At 38.4% G+C, this 18,742-nt stretch overlaps 1 protein-coding gene across 2 annotated transcripts in view; it reads right to left on the bottom strand.

Annotated features, from left to right (window-relative positions):
* Window positions 1-18,742, bottom strand: part of NRG1 (neuregulin 1) — a 1,034,638-nt gene that overhangs the window by 341,623 nt on the left and 674,273 nt on the right. The gene's annotated exons all lie outside the window — the stretch shown is intronic.

The raw sequence follows: 18,742 nt of genomic DNA, 5'->3' as shown, positions 1-18,742 counted from the left end.
TTTGGCAGGCTCCAAAGTCCACTATGATAGCCAAATGGTGAAACACAGAAACAAAAGCCAAATGAAAGAACAAGAGACCTCTACCAAAGATGAGATAAATGAGGTGCAGTTAAGCAAGTTAACAGAACTAGAATTCAGAGCCATGATCTTGAGGAAACTCAACAGCATGTGTAGGGACATGAGCACCATGAGTAAAGACAGAGAAATGTTGAAAATCTACCAGTTGGAAATTAAAAACCACCAAGAAGAAATGAAGAATGACATATCAGAAATAAAAAACACATTGGAAAGTCTAAATAGCAGAGTAGAGGAAGCTGAGGACCGAATCAGTGAATTAGAAGATAGGGTAGAAAAAAACAACCAATCAGAAAACCAAAAGGAAAAAAACAATTAAAAAGCAGGAAGACAGCTTAAGGGAACTATGGGACAACTGGAAACGCAATAACATTCGCATCTTAGGAGTCCCCGAAAAAGAAGAAAATGAGCAAGGTTTAGAGAATATATTTGAAGAAATAGTGACAGAAAACTTCCCTAATTTGGTGAAGGAAGAAGGCATTCAAGTTCAAGAAGCACAGAGAGCCCCAAATAAGAAGAACCCAAACCGGCCCACACCAAGAAACATAGTAATCAAAGTGCCAAAAATTCAAGACAAAGAGAGAATCCTAAAAGCAGCAAGTGAGAAGCAACAGGTTATCTACAAAGGAAACCCCATAAGGCTCTCAGCTGACTTCTCAACAGAAACACTACAGGCTAGAAGGGAATGGCATGAGGTAATCAAGGTCATGAAAACAAGGATCTGAATCTAAGACTACCCAGCAAGGCTATCATTCAAAATAGAAGATCAAATAAAGAGCTTTCCAGACAACAAAAGGCTAAGGGAATACAGTAGCACCAAAGCAGCACTGCAAGAAATGTTAAAAGGACTGCTGTAATTAGCAGGAGAAATAGGAAGAAAAATATAACCACACTGAACAAAAATGGCAATAAATAAGTACATATCAATAATCACCTTAAATGCAAATGGACTGAATGTTCCCATAAAAAGACACAGAGTAGCTGATTGGATAAGAAAGCATGACTCATCTGTATGTTGTTTACAAGAGACCCACCTCCCAACAAAAGATTCATATAGGTTGAAAGTGAAGGAATGGAAAACAATCTTCCAAGCAAATGGAAAGGAAAAAAAAGCTGGGGTAGCAATACTCATATCTGATAAAATAGACTTCAAAATGAAGGCCGTACCTAGAGACAAAGAAGGCCACTACATAGTATAGAAAGGATCTATCCAACAGGAAGATATAACCTTGGTAAACAGATATGCACCCTATATAGGAGCACCAAAATATATTAAAAATCTTCTGGAGGACTACAAAGGAGAAATCGATAGCAATACAATCATAGCAGGGGACTTCAAAACCCTGCTGACATCACTGGATAGATCCTCTAGACAAAAAATTAGCAAGGAAACAGAGACTCTAAATGAAGCACTAGACCAAATGGATTTAACAGGTATCTACAGAGCATTACACCACAAACTACAGAAGTCACATTATTCTCAAGTGCACATGGAACATTCTCAAAAGTAGACCACATGTTAGGACACAAACTAAGTCTCTACAAGTTCAAGAAGATTGAAATCATATCAAGCATTTTCTCAGATCACAACGGCATGAAACTAGAAATCAATTGCAACAAGAACATGCATAGACATTCGAACACATGGAAGCAAAATAACATGTTATTAAACAATGAATGGGTTACCGAGGAGATCAAGAAAGAAATTAAAAACTTCCTGGAAACCAATGAAAATGAAGGCACAACACAAAATCTATGGGATGCAGCGAAAGCAGTTCTGAGAAAGAAGTTCATAGCACTACAGGCCTACCTCAAAAAACAAAAAAATCTCTAATAGACTATCTAATCTGACAACTTAAAGAACTAGAGAGCAAACAAAAAGGAAACCCCAGAGCAAGAAGAAGGAAGGAAATAGTAAAGATCAGAGCAGAAATAAACGACATAGAGTCCTAAAATACAATTCAAAGGATCAATGAAACAAAGAGCTGTTTTTTGAAAAGATAAACAAGATTGATGGACCCTTAGCTAGACTCACCAAGAAACAAAGAGAGAGAACCCAAAATACACAAAATTAGAAATGAAAGAGGAGAAGCAACAAATGACATCACAGAAATACAAAAGATTGTTAACAACTACCATGAACAATTACATGGCCACAAATTCGACAATCTAAGTCAAATGGACAAATTTCTAGAAACACATAGTCTCCCAAAACTGGACCAGGAAGAGATAGAAAACTTGAACAGACCAATAACAACAGAAGAAATTGAAGATGTAATCAAGACTCTCCCAGCAAACAAAAGCCCAGGCCCAGATGGCTTCATGGGGGAGTTTTACCAAACATTCAAAGAAGAACTAACACCCATTCTCCTCAAACTATTTCAAAAAAAATGAAGAAGAAGGAAGACTTCCAAACTCGTTTTATGAAGCCAGCATAATTCTAATTCCAAAACCAGAAAAAGACACTACAAAGAAAGAAAACTACAGGTCAATATCCCTGATTAACATGGATGCCAAAATCCTGAACAAAATACTAGCAAATCGGATCCAGCAATACACCAAAAAAATTATTCACTATGACCAAGTGGGATTCATCCCAGGGATGCAAGGCTGGTACAATATTCACAAATCAATAAACGTGATACACCACATAAATAAACTGAAGAATAAAAATCACATGATCACATCAATAGATGCCGAAGAAGCCTTTGACAAAATCCAGCATCCATTTTTGATAAAAACGCTCAGCAATGTGGGAATAGAGGGATCATATCTTGACATAATAAAGGCCATATATGAAAGACCTACAGCCAACATCATACTCAATGGGCAAAAACTAAAAGCAATTCCCTTAAGAACAGGAACAAGGGCCCTGGCCGGTTTGGCTCAGCGGTTAGAGCGTCGGCCTGTGGTCCAGAGAGACCTGGGTTCGGTTCCCGCTAAGGGCACGTACCTCGGTTGCAGTTTGTCCCCGGCCCTGGTTGGTCGTGTGGGTGGCAGCCACTCGATGTATCCTTTCACTTCGATGTTTCTCTCTCTCTCTCTCTTCCTCTCTCCCTTCCACTCTACCTGAAACAAAAATGAAAAATGTCCTCGGGTGATGATGAAAATAAATAAATAAATAAATAAATAAGAACAGGAACAAGGCAAGGATGCCCACTTTCGCCACTCTTATTTAACATAGTACTGCAAGTCTTAGCCGCAGCAATCAGACAGGAAGAAAAAATAAAAGGGACTCAAATTGGAAAGGAGGAAGTGAAACTGTCATTATTTGCAGATGACATGATACTATACGTAGAAAACCCCAAAGACTCCATCAAAAATTTACTAGACTTAATAAATGAATTTGGAAAAGTAACAGAATACAAAATTAACATCAAGAAATCAATGGCGTGCTTATACACCAATGATGAACTCACAGACAGAGAAACTAAGAAAACAATCCCATTTACCATTGCGGCAAAAAAATTAAGATACCTAAGAATAAACGTAACCAAAGAAATAAAGGACCTATTCGCAGAAAACTACAGGTCATAAAAAAAAGAAGTAGAGGAAGATATAAAAAAGTGGAAGCACATACCCTGTTCATGGATTGGAAGAATTAACATTATTAAAATGTCCATACTACCCAAAGCAATCTATAGATTCAATGCAATCCCCATCAAAATACCAATGGCATATTTCAAAGAATTAGAACAAATACTTCAAAAGTTCATATGGAACCAAGAAAGACCTTGAATAGCCATAGCAATCTTGAAAAAGAAGAACAAAGTTGGAGGGAATCACATTACCAGATTTCAGGTTATACTACAAAGCCACTGTAATCAAAACAGCCTGGTACTGGCACAAGAACAGGCATATAGACCAGTGGAACAGAACTGAAAACCCAGAAATGGACCCAAGGCAATATGCTCAATTAATATTTGACAAAGGTGGCAAGAGCATACAATGGAGTAAAGACAGCCTCTTCAATAAATGGTGTTAGGAAAATTGGACAGCTACATGCAAAAAAATGAAACTAGACCGTCAACTTTCACCGTACACAAGAATACACTCAAAATGGATAAAAGAACTTAAATGTGACTCATGAATCCCTAAAACTCCTAGAAGAAATTGTAGGCAAGAAAATTTCAGACATCATATGCAGCAGAATTTTCACTGACACATCACCTAAGGCTATAGAAACAAAGGAGAAAATGAACACATGGGACTACATCAAACTGAAAAGCTTCTGCACGGTGAAAGATACAATCATCAAAATGGAAAGGCTACCCACTGTGTGGGAGAGCATAATTACCAATGATATATCAGATAAGAGTTTGATTTCCAATATATATAGAGTGCTCATGCAACTCAACAAAAGGAAGACAAAGAACCCAATTAAAAAATGGGCAGTGGAACTAACTAGACGCCTCTCCAAACAGGACATACACATGGCTAAGAGACATATGAAGAAAAGCTCAACATGACTAATCATCAGAGAGATGCAAATTAAAACAACAATGAGGTATCACCACACACCTGTCAGAATGGCCGCCATCAACAAATCATCAAACAACAAGTGTTGGCTAGGGTGTGGAGAAAAGGGGACTCTAGTACACTGCTGGTGGGAATGCAGACTGGTGCAGCTGCTATGGAGAACACTATGATGTTACCTCAAAAAATTAAAAATTAAACTTCCATTTGACCCAGTGATCCCACTTCTAGGAATATACCCTAAGAAGCCTGAAACACCCATCAGAAAGAATATATGTACTCCCATGTTCATAGCAGCACTATTTACAACAGCTAAGAGCTGGAAACAGCCCAAATGTTCATCAGTAGACAAGTGGATAAAAAAGCTGTGGTACATATACACAATGGAGTACTATGCAGCTGTAAGAAAGAAAGATCTCTTATCCTTTGAGACTACAAGGAGGGACCTGTAAAGTATTATCTTAAACAAAAGAAGCCAAACAGAGAAAGACAAGTATCATATGATCTCACTTATTTGTGGAATATAATGAACATAACATCTGAGGAATGGGGTAGTCCCAGAGATGTGGAAGTGGGGTATAGACTGACAATCCCCAGTAGAGGGGGTGGTGGGGGAGAGATAAACCACAGAACTTATATGCCTGTATGCATGAACAATGGACATGGACAACAAAGCTGGGGACAGGGCAGGGAGGGAGAGGGAGGGGGGAATCAGTGGGGGAAAATGGAGAAACATCTGTAACAAAAATAAATTAATTAATTAACAAAACAAACAAATAAATAAAATTATTCACGTAGACACACACACACACACACACACACACACAAAATGAAACAAAACAAAAAGAAACAAAAGCAAAATCCAAAGGAAAAAATATGATAAATTTGACTTTATAAAATATAATATTTTTTTGCACAACATATTGTTTAGGACATGAAAAAGTAATCCACAGACAAGCAGAAAACATATGTAAATAACATGTTTGATTGAAAATACTTGTATCAAGACTACATATAAACTTTTACAACTGCACAATAAGAAAACAACCCAATTAATAAATGGCAAAATATCTGCATAATCACATTACCAAAGAACATATCATATGTAAGTAAACATATAAAAAGATGATCTACATCATTAGTCACTAGGGAAATACAAATTAAAACCACAATGAGAAACCATTAACAAAGATTAGAATATCCAAAATTAAAAAGACTGACCATACCAAGTGTTGTCAAAGGTATGAATTTAAAGTCAGAAAAATGGTGGCAGAGTGAATGGAAACCCCACAGACCATCTCCCAGGACCAATTTGGAATTACAACTAAAATAAAGACAAATCATTGGGAAAAGAACAACAGAAAAGCAGCTGGAGAGAACTTGTATAACTAGGGACAGAAAAAGGACACCAAATTGAGTACCATAGGAACTGTGGAGGCGTGAGAGGGTCGGCTGGGAGCCCATGGACAGCAGCTGGAGAATATTTAGTTGTGAACAGTTCACTCGGGGTTAAAATCCTAAGCTGGCTCTAGAGCCCAGAGTGCTGGGACAGAGCACTGTATTAGCTACAATCACTCACCTTGGGCTCAGGCATAGAGAGGGCAGACTGGACTGGAACTGTGAGGAGAGAGTCGGGAGTTTGGAGAGCTGGGAGGGGTCTGGGAGGGTACTGGGAGATTTGTGCTGAATTACTCCCTCATAGGACAGTAGCCATCATACTCAAAGAGCCCCTTCCCAGAGCCCTGGGGAGAAGCAACAGCCCCTCCAGCAGGAATTTAACACCACCTGGACAGGCCAGAGAAATGCAAACTGAAGCTCATTAACAGCTAGAGACAGCCAGCAACCATCTGTCCCACCCTCTGGAAATCCTCTTACCCTGAACACCTGAGGGATTTTTTTCATTCAGCTGAGCGCTACAACCCAAGGCTCATCAAGTAAGAGAGACTAATAGCTAGCAGGCAAAAGTTAGAGGAAAACTGAACCTTTGATTGGCCTGCAAATCTACCCAGGAAAGTAAAACTTGACAGTGGTGTTTAACATGGGTCCTCCCACACTCATCCATACCCAGAAGTGGGAGTCACAATCAGAGAACACCGACACCCACAGGGAATATTCGGCAGGCTCCAAAACCCACTGAGACAGCCAAAATGGTGAAACAAAGAAACAAATCCCAAAGGAAATAATAAGAGAATTCTACAGAAGAAGAGATAAATGAGATGCAATTAAGTAAGATATCAGAAGTAGAGTTCAGAGTAATGATAATAAGGAAGCTCAATAGCATGAGTAAAGATATAGAAACATTGAAAATCAACCGTATGGAAATGAAAGACCACCAAGCAGAAATGAAGAATGACATAGAAGAAATAAAGAACACATTGGAAGAAATAACCAGCAGAGTAGAGGAAGCCGAGGATCAAATCAATGAATTAGAAGACAGGGTTGAAAAAAATCACCCAATCAGGGAACCAAAAAGAAAAAAAAAAAATTAAAAACAGGAAGCCAGCTTAAGAGAACTGTGGGACAACATAAAATGTAACAACATCCATATCATAGGAGTTCTAGAAGAAGAAGATAACGTGCAAGGGTTACAGAATATATGTGAAGAAATAGTGACAAAAAATTCCCTAACTTGGTGAAGGAAAAAGTCATACAAATTCAAGAAGCATAGAGAGCTCCAAGTAAGAAGAACCCAAACAGGCCCACATCATAACACATAATAATTAAAATGCCAAAACTTACATACAAAGAGAGAATCCTAAAGGCAGCAAGAGATAAGCAACAGGTTACCTACAAGGAAACCCCCATAAGGCTATCAGCTGATTTCTCAACAGAAACACTATGGGCCAGAAGGGAATGGCATGAAGTAATCAAGCTAATGAAAAACAGGATCTGAATCAAAGACCACCCTATCTAGCAGGGTGATCATTCAAAACAGAAGGTAAAATAAAGAGCTTCCCAGACAAAAAAAAAAAAAAAAAGGCTAAGGGAATATATTAGCACCAAACCAGCACTACAAGAAATGTTCAAAGGACTGCTGTAATTAGCAGAAGAAATAGGAAGAAAAATATTACCACAAGAAACAAAAATGGCAATAAATAAGTACACATCTATAATAACCTTCAATGTAAATATTTTAAATGCTTCAATCAAGATGCAGAATGCTTACTGGATAAGAAAGCATGACTCATGTTTATGTTGTTTACAAGAGACCCACCTCACAACAAAAGACTCACATAGATTGAAAGCGAAGAAATGAAAAAAAATCTTCCAAGCAAACAGAAAGGAAAAAAGAGCTGGGGTAGTAATACTCATATCTGATAAAATAGACTTCAAAATGAAGGCCATAACTAGAGACAAAGAAGGCCACTACATAGTATGGAAAGGATCTATCCAAGAGGAAGATAAAACCTTGGTAAATATATATGCACTCAATGTAGGAGCACCAAAATACATTTAAACACTTCTGGAGGACTTCAAAAGAGAAATCGACAGCAATACAATCATAGCAGGGGACTTCAATACCCCACTAACATCCCTGATAGATCTTCTAGACAAAAAATTAACAAGGAAACACAGACTCTAAATGAAGCACTAGACCAAATGGACTTAATTAATAGATATCTACAGAGAATTACACTCCAAAACTGCAGAATTCACATTCTTCTCAAGTGCACATGGGACATTCTCAAAGACAGACCACATGTTAGGGCACAAACTAAGTATCTACAAGTTCAAGAAGACTGAAATCTTATCAAGCATCTTCTCAGATCACAATGGCATGAAACTAGAAATCAATTGCAACAAGAACATGCAAAGTCATTTGAAAACATGGAGGATAAAAGCATGTTATTAAACAACAAATGGGTTACCAAGGAGCTCAAGGATGAAAATAAAAACTTCTTGTAAGCCAATGGAAATGAATACACAACAACACAAAATTTATGGGAAACTGCTAAAGCAGTCCTGAGAGGGAAGTTCATAGCACTACAGGCCTACCTCAGAAACACAAAAAAATTCTAATTGACTATCCAACTTTACAGTTTAAAGAACCAGAAAGTAAACAAAAAGAAAAACCCAGAGAAAGTAGAAGGAAAGAAACAGTAAAGGTCAGAGCAGAAATAAACAACGTAGAGACTAAAGAAAAACAATTCAAAAGATCACTAAAAGTAAGAGCTGGTTCTTTGAAAAGATAAACAAGATTGATGGACCCTTAGCCAGACTCACCAAGAAACAAAAAGAGAGGACCCAAATAAACAAAATCAGAAATGAAAGAGAAGTAACAATTGACACCACAGAAATACAAAGGATCATTAACAAATATTATGAACAATTATAGCCAACAAATTGGACAGTCTAGGAGAAATAGACAAATTTCTAGAATCACGCAGTCTCCCAAAACTGAACTGGGAAGAGATAGAAAACTTGAACAGACCAATAACAACAAAGAAAATTGAAGATGTAATCGAGAAACTTTCAGCAAATAAAAGCCTATACCAGAACAGCTTCATGGGGGAGTTTTACTAAACATTCAAAGAACTAGCACCCATTCTTCTCAAACTACTCCAAAAAATTCAAGAAGAAGAAGGCAGACTTCAAACTTGTTTTATGAGGCTAGCATAATTCTAATTCCAAAACCAGATAAAGACACTACAAAGAAAAACTAAAGGCCAATATCCCTGATGAACACAGATGCCACAATTTTTAACAAAATATTAGCAAATCGGATCCAGTAATACATTAAAAAAATTATTCACCATGACCAAGTGGGATTCATCCCAGAGATGGAAGGCTGGTACAATATTTGTAAATCAATAAATGTGATACACCACATAAACAAAATGAAAGATTAAAACCATATGATCACAAAAATAGATGTGGAAAAAGCATTCGACAAAATCCAGCACCCATTTCTGAAAAAAATGCTCAGCACTATATCTCAACATAATAAAGGCCATATATGAAAAACCTACCACCAACATCATACTCAATGGGCAAAAACTAAAAGCATTTCCCTTAAGAATAGGAACAAGACAGGGATGCCTACTGTCGCCACTTTTATTTAACATAGTACTGGAAGGCTTAGCCACAGCAATTAGGAAGAAAAAATAAAAGTGATTAAAACTGGAAATAAGGAAATGAAACTGCTATTATTTGCAGATGACATAATATTGTCCATATAAAACCCTAAAGACTCCATCAAAAATCTACTAGATTTAAGAAACAAATTTGGCAAAGTAGCAGGATACAAAATTAATCAATAAATCTATGGCATTCTTACACACCAATAATAAATTCACAGAGAGAGATACTAAAAAAAATCTCATTTACCATTGTGGCAAAAAAAAATTAAGATACCTAGGAATAAACTTAACCAAACAAGTAAAGGACCTATTTGCAAAAAACTACTGGACATTGAAAAAAGAAATAGAGAACGAGTGGAATATAAACAAGTGGAAGCATATACCATATTCATCTATTGGAAGAATTAACATCATTAAAATGTCCATATACCCAAAGCAATCTATAGATTCAATGCAATCCTCATTAAAATATCAATGACATATTTCACAGAACTAGAACAAGTACTCCAAAAGTTTATATGGAACCAAAAAAGATCCTGAATAGCCACAGCAATCTTGAAAAAGAAGAACAAAGTAGGAGAGATCATACTACTGGATATCAGGTTATACTACAAAGCCACTGTAATCAAAACAGCTTGTCACTGGCACAAGAACAGGCATATCGATCAGTAAAACAGAGCAGAGAAACTGGAAATTGACCCAAGACATTATGCTCAATTAATATTTGACAAATGTGGCAAGAGCATACAATGGAGTAAAGACAGCATCTTCAATAAATGGCGTTGGGAAAATTGGACAGCTACATGCAAAAAATGAAGCTCGACCAACTTCCACCATACACAAGAATAAACTCAAAATGGATAAAAGATTTAAATGTGACTCATGAGTCCATACAAATCCTAGCAGAAAATGTAGACAACAAATTTCAGATATCACATGCAGCAGAATTTTTACTGATACAATGCCTAAGGCAAGAGAAACAAAGGAAAACGTTAATACATGGGGCTACATCAACCTAAAAAGCTTCTGCATAGCAAAAGAAACAAGCATCAAAATGGGGGAAAAAAAACAAAAACCACTACATGGGAGAACATAATTGCTGATACATCAGATAAAGGGTTAATTTCCAAAATATGTAGAGTACTCAAACAACTCAACAAAAGGAAAACAAAGAACCCAATTAAAAAATGGGCAGAGGACCTAAACAAACACTTCTCCAAACAGGACCTACAAATGGTCAAGAGACATATGAAAAAATGCTCAATGTCACTAATCATCAGTGAGATGAAAATTAAAACAACAATGAGGTATGACCTCACACCTGTCAGAATGGCTGCCATCAACAAATCATCAAACAAGTGTGGCGAGGGTGTGGAGAAAAGGGGACTCTAGTACACTGTTAGTGGGAATGCAGACTGGTGCAACCACTATGGAAACATATTGGAGTGTCCTCTAAAATTAAAAACAAAACTGTCTTTTGACCCAGCGATCCAACTTCTGGGAATAGATCCTAAGAAGGCTGAAACACCAATCAGAAAGAATATATGTACCCCTTTGTTCATAGCAGCACTACTTACAATAGCTAAGATCTGGAAACAGCCCAAGTGTCCATCAATAGATGAGTAGATAAAAAAGCCGTGGTACAGATACACAATGGAGTACAATGCAGCTGTAAGAAAGAAAGGTCTTTTATCTTTTGAGATGACATGGAGGGTCCTAGAGAGTATTATTCTAAGCAAAATAAGCCAGTCAGAGAAAGACAAATACCACATGATCTCACTTATTTGTGGAATATAATGAACAAAATATGCTGATGAACAAAATAGACATAGAGACATAGAAAGGAGTAGGATTCAACTGACAAACCTCAAAGGAGGGAATGGGAGGAGCGATGAGATAAACCAAAGAACTGATATGAATGATGCTGTGAGGGGTGGGGTGGGATCAGGGTGTCTATGGGAGGAAAAGGAGAAACATCTGTAACAAAAATTAATTAATAAAAAATAAATAAATGAATAAAATACAATATAAAGTATGGATTTAGTGGAATTCTTTTTTTAAAAATTTAATTCCATTTTAGCTTTTCCATCACCATTTAGCCCCTCTATGCTCTTTTCCACTTCCATCCAAATTTGTGTCCACTGCTCTTAGGAATGTAAAATAATTTAGCAATATCTTAAAACATTATGCATACACCTACCATATGACCCAATCCCAGTTCCATCACTTACTAATTGTTTGATCTTGAACAGGCAAGCAGTTGGCATACGTTAACTGTCATTATTGTTAATAATAAAATGTCCTGCACTATTTGATAAGCTCACCCAGGCTATGTTCCCCACATAAGCTCGTACAGAAGCCACTGTTATTTAGAAAGCAGTGTGCATGGGAAGGAGAACCAGGTTACCACAGGTTGAAATAAATATTTCTTAAACTCTTTTCTTCTGAAAGTGACAGCAGTTATTGAATCCATAGGATACAGGCATTCTACTCACTGATTATTTTATACCATCAGAAACCATCTTGTTAATCTGACAATTTATTCTTGTATAAAAAACTCACCCTTAGTACAGCAGGGCAGAAAACAAAAAAACTATGTTCATAATGTTATGTCAGCCTGTAAAACTCACACTTGTTGTTGTTGAACACTCGTGTCAAGTGGATGGTCTACATCTCTGGGTTTCGTGGACACTAAGCTGAAGTCAGTTTTAGGAAAAAGGGGAGAAGAAAGAGCATGAGAGGAAGAGGAGGAAGAAGGAAATGCAAAAGTGTCCCATTAAGCTTGGTCCCTGGGAACTGCCCACATGTGATCCTTGAGGATTTGGAATGTTTTCTTGGTAACTCACTCTGTCAAAACACCCCCAAATTCCAAAAGATAGAAAAGACCGAAACAGGAGAATTTTCCACAGCCCCACTTTTTAGGCTGCTGTCAAGGATGAGTCAAGATCTCATGGGGCCTGCAAAATGTGGTGTATGTCAAAGTCCCATTTTTTTGTGCCTGTCTCAAGTGACTAAAGGTCAGAGACAGAGAAGACACAGATAAAACATGGCTTAAGTGACACAAAGGGGAAGGTGGATGCAAGAAGGGAGATCAAGGGAGATGAATGATAGGAAAGAACTGCAACAAATTCAAGAATATCTGGGAAACATTCTATCCCTTGGATTACCAGTTGCTCAGCAAGGAGACAGGAGGCGTGCTGTAGCTGTTTTCACTGTCAGCAATGCCAAACAACAGATGCAGATAAAAGGAGGCGTGCATAGTTATTCTAGATGGCTTTGAATTGATCACTCTGTGTCTGATACATTGAAAGGAGTAGGAAAATAAAGGCAAGGAGAGTGGACTAGGAGAAATGAAAGGGAGGTGAAGCTTTAAGGAATGTAGAATAAGAACTAAAGAAGGCAAATATTAGGAAAAGCAGCTGGTTACAAAGGTAGTGAGTTGGATAGGAGAAATGAGGATGTAACATATTTGAAACTAGAGACCAAGTTTCAGTTGATTTTGAATAAAGAGTAGGAAAAAGTTTTCTCCCATTGGGGCAGAAAATCCTAGCTTTAAAGAATACAGTCTCATACCCCATAAGAGGAAGATGATATTTTGTGGCACAAGGGAGAAGAAAATCATGCTACAATTCAAGCATAAAGAAGGGGGGAAGTATACATATAAAGTTAGTTTGAAAAACAAAACAAAGTAGCTCCTGTGCTCTAAGGGAGATAGTCAGGGCAAACTACTGTTTCCCAAAAATATCTGCAAGCTTCTCATTAGAAACAATGGGCGATGAAGTGTTGTCGGAGGAAGGGAGAACCCTGCTCCGCTAGGGTAATGGGGGCATCGACCTTATAACCTCCAGACACCTGGGGCTCTCTCTCCATCTCTCCACACAAGCATCCTTCTGACTTGAACCACTGCTGACTAATGGCTTCCCATAAAGGCTGATCTTTTCTTTGCCTTAATACAAAGATTTTTACTTAAGACTCATTTTATCACTCTCAAATCACTGATACTATGATAAGGTAAAGGACTAAATAACTAAACAACACTGAAATACCAACATGGAAAAAGTGTTATTGAATCTATGCTACCAAGTGGATCCTAAGAATTCCCTCTGCCAGGTTAATTCTAAAAAAGAAGAAAATAACTTGAATAAAGACATAAAATCTTTCCTATAAAATAGGGCTCAACGCCTAAGGTGATTATAAGGTACTATTATGTCAATAACATGATGATGAAGATGTAATTGGGCATATTAAAATAAATCAGCCTCAACAAGCAGTCTTTTACTGAAGTAAACAAGTGAGAGAGAAGCGTATTAGATTCGTCAAGTGAAACAGAACAGGCAGGAAGTCCTGCTATGACAGGTGTTCACTCATTTCATGTTGATGAACTAAGGGCGCAGTTCTTGGGGCTGTTGAATGTCAGAATCTTTAAAAGTTCACATCGGCTCCTAAATGTTTCAGAAAAAGAACTTTACTATATTAAAACTACTTAGAGTAAGAAAGGGATTCTACTTTCAAGCGGCTGTGAAGAGACCGGTGTACTCACCAAGTCGTCATTTGGTTGGTTCTACATGTCCCCCGGTTTTGAACACTTACTACTGACTGCTGCAGCCTGCCACCTTACTAATGGTGACCAGCAGCTGACCAGCAACTTCCCAATCCTCCTAACTGGTATTCTAATTTTTTTTTCCAAACGCACCACCTCACTGCTATCTTTAACACCTCACTGTTTTGTTAAACTGGCTGTTAGCAGTAAGGGCCCAACAGCTATTTTCTTGTATAGACTGTGGCTGTTTTTCAAGTTGTTTTTTTTTTATCCTCACCCGAGGACATTTTTCCTTTTTTTTTTAGTTTTTTTTTGTTCAGGTAGAGTAGGAGGGGGAGAGAGGAACAGAGAGAGAGAAACATCGATGTGAAAGGGACACATCGAGTGGCTGCCACCCGCATGACTGACCAGAGCCGGGGACAAACTGCAACCGAGGTACATGCCCTTAGCCGGAACCGAACCCGGGTCTCTCAGGACCGCAGGCCAACGCTCTAACCACTGAGAAAACCGGCCAGGGCTGTTTTTCAAGTTTTAATACCTCCTAATGATCCGTGCTTTGACATCCAAAAATTCTGTCTACATTTTTCTTTTTTTCTTTATTGATTTTTAGAGAGAGAGGAAGGGAGAGGGAGAGAGAGAAACCTCAATGAGAAAGAACATCGACTGGCCGCCTCCTGCATGCCCCCCTCTGGGGATCGGGCCCACAACCTGGGCATGTGCCCCGACTGGGAATCGACCCCTTGGTGCATGGGTTGATGCTCAACCACTGAGCCACACCAGCTGGGGCAGTCCACATTTTTAAATGACTATTTTCAGTTGGCCAAATTATCCTTTGAATTTGAGAAAATTATGACTAAAATATCAGCAGCTGAATCTCTCCCTTTCTTAGTCATTTTGTGGGCTATTATTTTACGTCAATGAAAAAGAATATACATACACACCAAGCTAATTAATTTATTATAACAAGGGACTTATTTCAGAGCTTGAGTAACTGTAGGGAAAATGAGTTTGTGTGTGTGCGTGTGTGTGTGTGTGTGTGTGTAAGAAATCTATACTATTGAGAACATATAATTAAAACACATATTTATTTCAAATATTTGACATTTTATAATAGCTGTCAGAACACCCTCATATATATTACGCTTTCTTTAAGGGAGTATTGAATTCTCAATTTAAAAATATTGAGCAAATATTTATTTAGCACCTACTAAGTGGCCATCGCTGTGCTGGATGCTGACAATACAACTAGAACAAGATAAATGCAGAGTCTGTCCTTTAGGAGCTTCTTGAACAGAGAAGGGACTGGACAAGTCAACAGCCAGCTAGCACAGGAGGTGGCCAGTTTGGGAGCAGACAGGAGGGTGCCTACTCCAAACCTGGAAGATCAGGAAAGGTTTTATGGGAAAACGGCTGCCACCTAAAATGAAATCTCAAGGATGAACAGGAATTATATGAAGGATGTGGTTCAGGGAGAAGAGGCAGGAGAGTATTTTGGGAATTGGGGACACAGAGACATCAAGGGAATATAGCATCTGTGAAGATGTAGAGCAGTCTGGGAGGGGGGTGGGATGGGGGTGGGATGGGGGCGAAAGGACAAGGTGAAAAGCAGTGAGTAGTAAGACCGGAAGGAAGCACCACAGGCAGGACTTGGTAAGACTTCCCCATGCAACATCCGAAGCAATACCCCCTGACTGCAGAGAAAGGGTCGAAAGAGCATAAGGCCCGAAGAAGAAAGACCGATTTGGTAGAAATATAAAAAACCAGATGATAAATGATGATGGCCTGAACCAGAGTAACACAACAGAAACATAAAGAAACACTGAACTCTGGCCAATTTGGCTCAGCGGTTGGAGCATCGGCCTGTGGACCAGAGAGTCCTGGGTTTGGTTTCCGCTAGGGGCACGTACCAAAAAAAAAAAGAAAGAAACACTGATTCGAGAAATATTAGGAGATAGGACCAACAAGACTCGGTGATTGTTCTTTTAGCCAGCAAGAGAAATAAGGAGAAAGAGTTGGCATATACTCAGAAAGGCATGCAGGAACGAGCCAATCACACTTTAGTGAAAATTTAAACATCTCAGTATGCCATAACTTCTCTAAGACCAGTGATTAGGTCTTCCACAGGTTGAACCCAGTTCTGCAAATATCAATATTAACTCTCATCTTTGTATACAAAAATCTCTCATCCTAACTGACCGTCTTCTTCGTAGGACGATTTTGTAAGCAAAACATACCAAGCATTACAAGAGAAGCATGACTATGCCTTAGAGTTTATTGAAATGGCATTTGGTCTACGTTTCCTTATGTGTCCCCTCCGGACCTGTGCCTCTTCAGAGCAAAGGGAGGGATGGTAAGGCTGTAATAATGTGCTGGGCAGACATTTTAAGATGACTTCACAATAGAAAGAGATTATCGATTTCAAACATGACTAATAAATAAAATGTCTTTTATATTTTTAATTGCTAAATGAACACTGTGGGTTCAAGAGGGCCAACGGGTGGTTATTCCTAATATAAGTTTTCAAGGGTGCAGGATTAGGTTGCCCTAAATCGAGGGAGGTCCATAAACATTTGTAATTTCCCAGAAGCCAGACGGGTACATTTAAAATTAGAGGACATTCCATCTTCAATGTTCCTTTTTCCCTAACATAAAACTCATTTCTATTTTCCAAAAAAGAAAACTTTACTTTTCTTTATTGATTTTTATTATTACTAATTTATCACCTAAAGGTCATTATGAGAAAAGGCGGAGAGCTGAAAATAGAACTGGGGAGGAAAAAACCAGTAATACTGAAATAGTATTCTGAGAAATGAAACATTTGGGGGTGGGGGGTGTGGACAGGGAGAGAAAAACACTCTTGCAATAATTAGCCAAATGGATAAGCTGAAAGTCTAAAAAAATATATCATGTATCCTTTTCCTGACAGGTTGTCTCTGGGTCCCTCCATCTGGAGCCAGAACTGGAGGACACAACCCCACTCTGTGATCATATTACTTGTTAATGTCATTGTAGGCACCCCGAAAATGCTTGTGGATATAGTCATTACCTGAGCAAGCATTTATTAAACACTTCCATGGGCCAGGCATAGTTCTAGGCTGTAGGAATGTGACATACGATAAAGAGCAAAATCCCCATGTTAGAAAGTTTCCTTAATTATATTCAGTGACACATCCTCTCTTGGCTTTGGATGAATATATACACTGAGAAAGTGGTTAGATCAGATCTCTGTCTAATACTCTAATTAGTCATGACACAAGAAAGCCTTTCCAAATACGCTTTATTTGCTTACAGAGGTAATGTTTGTGTCCCTTCAAAGTTCTACAAATTATTCTAAGAAGTAAGATGTTCAATATTGACACAGCTGGAGATGCTGTGGCAAACACATCAAAAGAAACATTGATATGGGTGGTGCTGACTGAGGCTAATGAGAATTCTGATTGGAAATTTCATTTCAGAGTGCCTATCGACTAAGTTGTACCTTTCTTCCCAGGTCTAGTGGGCATTAACACTCTCATTTTAAAGTCTTTCTTTTTTTCTCCCCCCAGTGACTGAACTGCAGCAAGTTTGGAGAGACAGGTGGTTCCCTGATCCCAGCTCAATGCGATTGTGTAACTGAATGTCACCAACGCCAGCAACGGCTGCCACCTTTATCTCCGTTTACACAGACCTCGGAGGAAACACACTGAGACTCGGGAAGCTCTCAGGATCTTTTCGCTGGGAACTTTACAAAGTCAACCAAGACACCCAGCCCTATTTTTTTCTTTAAATAAAATAAAAGAATTTCTTTCATCATGTGACCATTGAAAGCAATGGTAAAAAGAAACCAACTTAATTGTTGTAGGAAGAGGGTGTGTGTTGGGACACGGACTTCCTTGGGGTTAAGAACCTGAGGGCATTCTTCCAGAGGCCAAGCAGCTAAATGTTCATCTGGGGGGTGCTTCCTACAAAGATTCCTGGGGATCAGAGGTGGTCATGAGTATGGGCCTAGCTGCGGCTCAGAATACTCTGACCACCACCACGGCAAGTAGGTTCTCTTTTGAAATCAGAATGTACCCGGTCCAAGGCAGACGTCCCGTGTACATCTTTTCAAACGTTCATTTTTGGTGTTTTTGCTGGATGTTATTTAATAATACATTAGAAGCCCCTCATCATTCTTCAAGTGCAAGGTCTCTCAAGTCAATCTCTCCCATTAGCTCCTTCTCATGTCTGCACTTCAAAGCCCTTGTTGATCACAGTGGTAGTCACATAAATACATCTTGTCAATAAAGCTACGCCCTGTGTACTTTATCGACAGAAAAAGAAACTGTTGCACTATATCCTACTCTCTTTTTTTCGAGTTTTGTGATTATTGTCTTTTTAAATCTAGAAACCGCCTTTATTTCTCAAATCCAAGTCTACATGCACTACGTAAGTATTTTAAGTAAACCAAACCTTAGAGAGGTCTCTCCTTCCAATGGGGCTCGTAACTGTCTGGGCCACTTCTCTGGCTCTCAGCTTATGGTATTTTTAATAAGCATTTTCTGTTTTATATAGAGGTTTTGTTTCTAAATTAAATTGCCAGCTTTTGGAC

The sequence above is a fragment of the Molossus molossus genome, unplaced genomic scaffold (assembly GCF_014108415.1).
Source record: "Molossus molossus isolate mMolMol1 unplaced genomic scaffold, mMolMol1.p scaffold_m16_p_9, whole genome shotgun sequence".
NCBI classification, from domain to species: domain Eukaryota; kingdom Metazoa; phylum Chordata; class Mammalia; order Chiroptera; family Molossidae; genus Molossus; species Molossus molossus.
The sequence above is the reverse complement of the archived record's forward strand: the minus strand, read 5'-3'. Positions and strand labels throughout refer to the sequence as shown.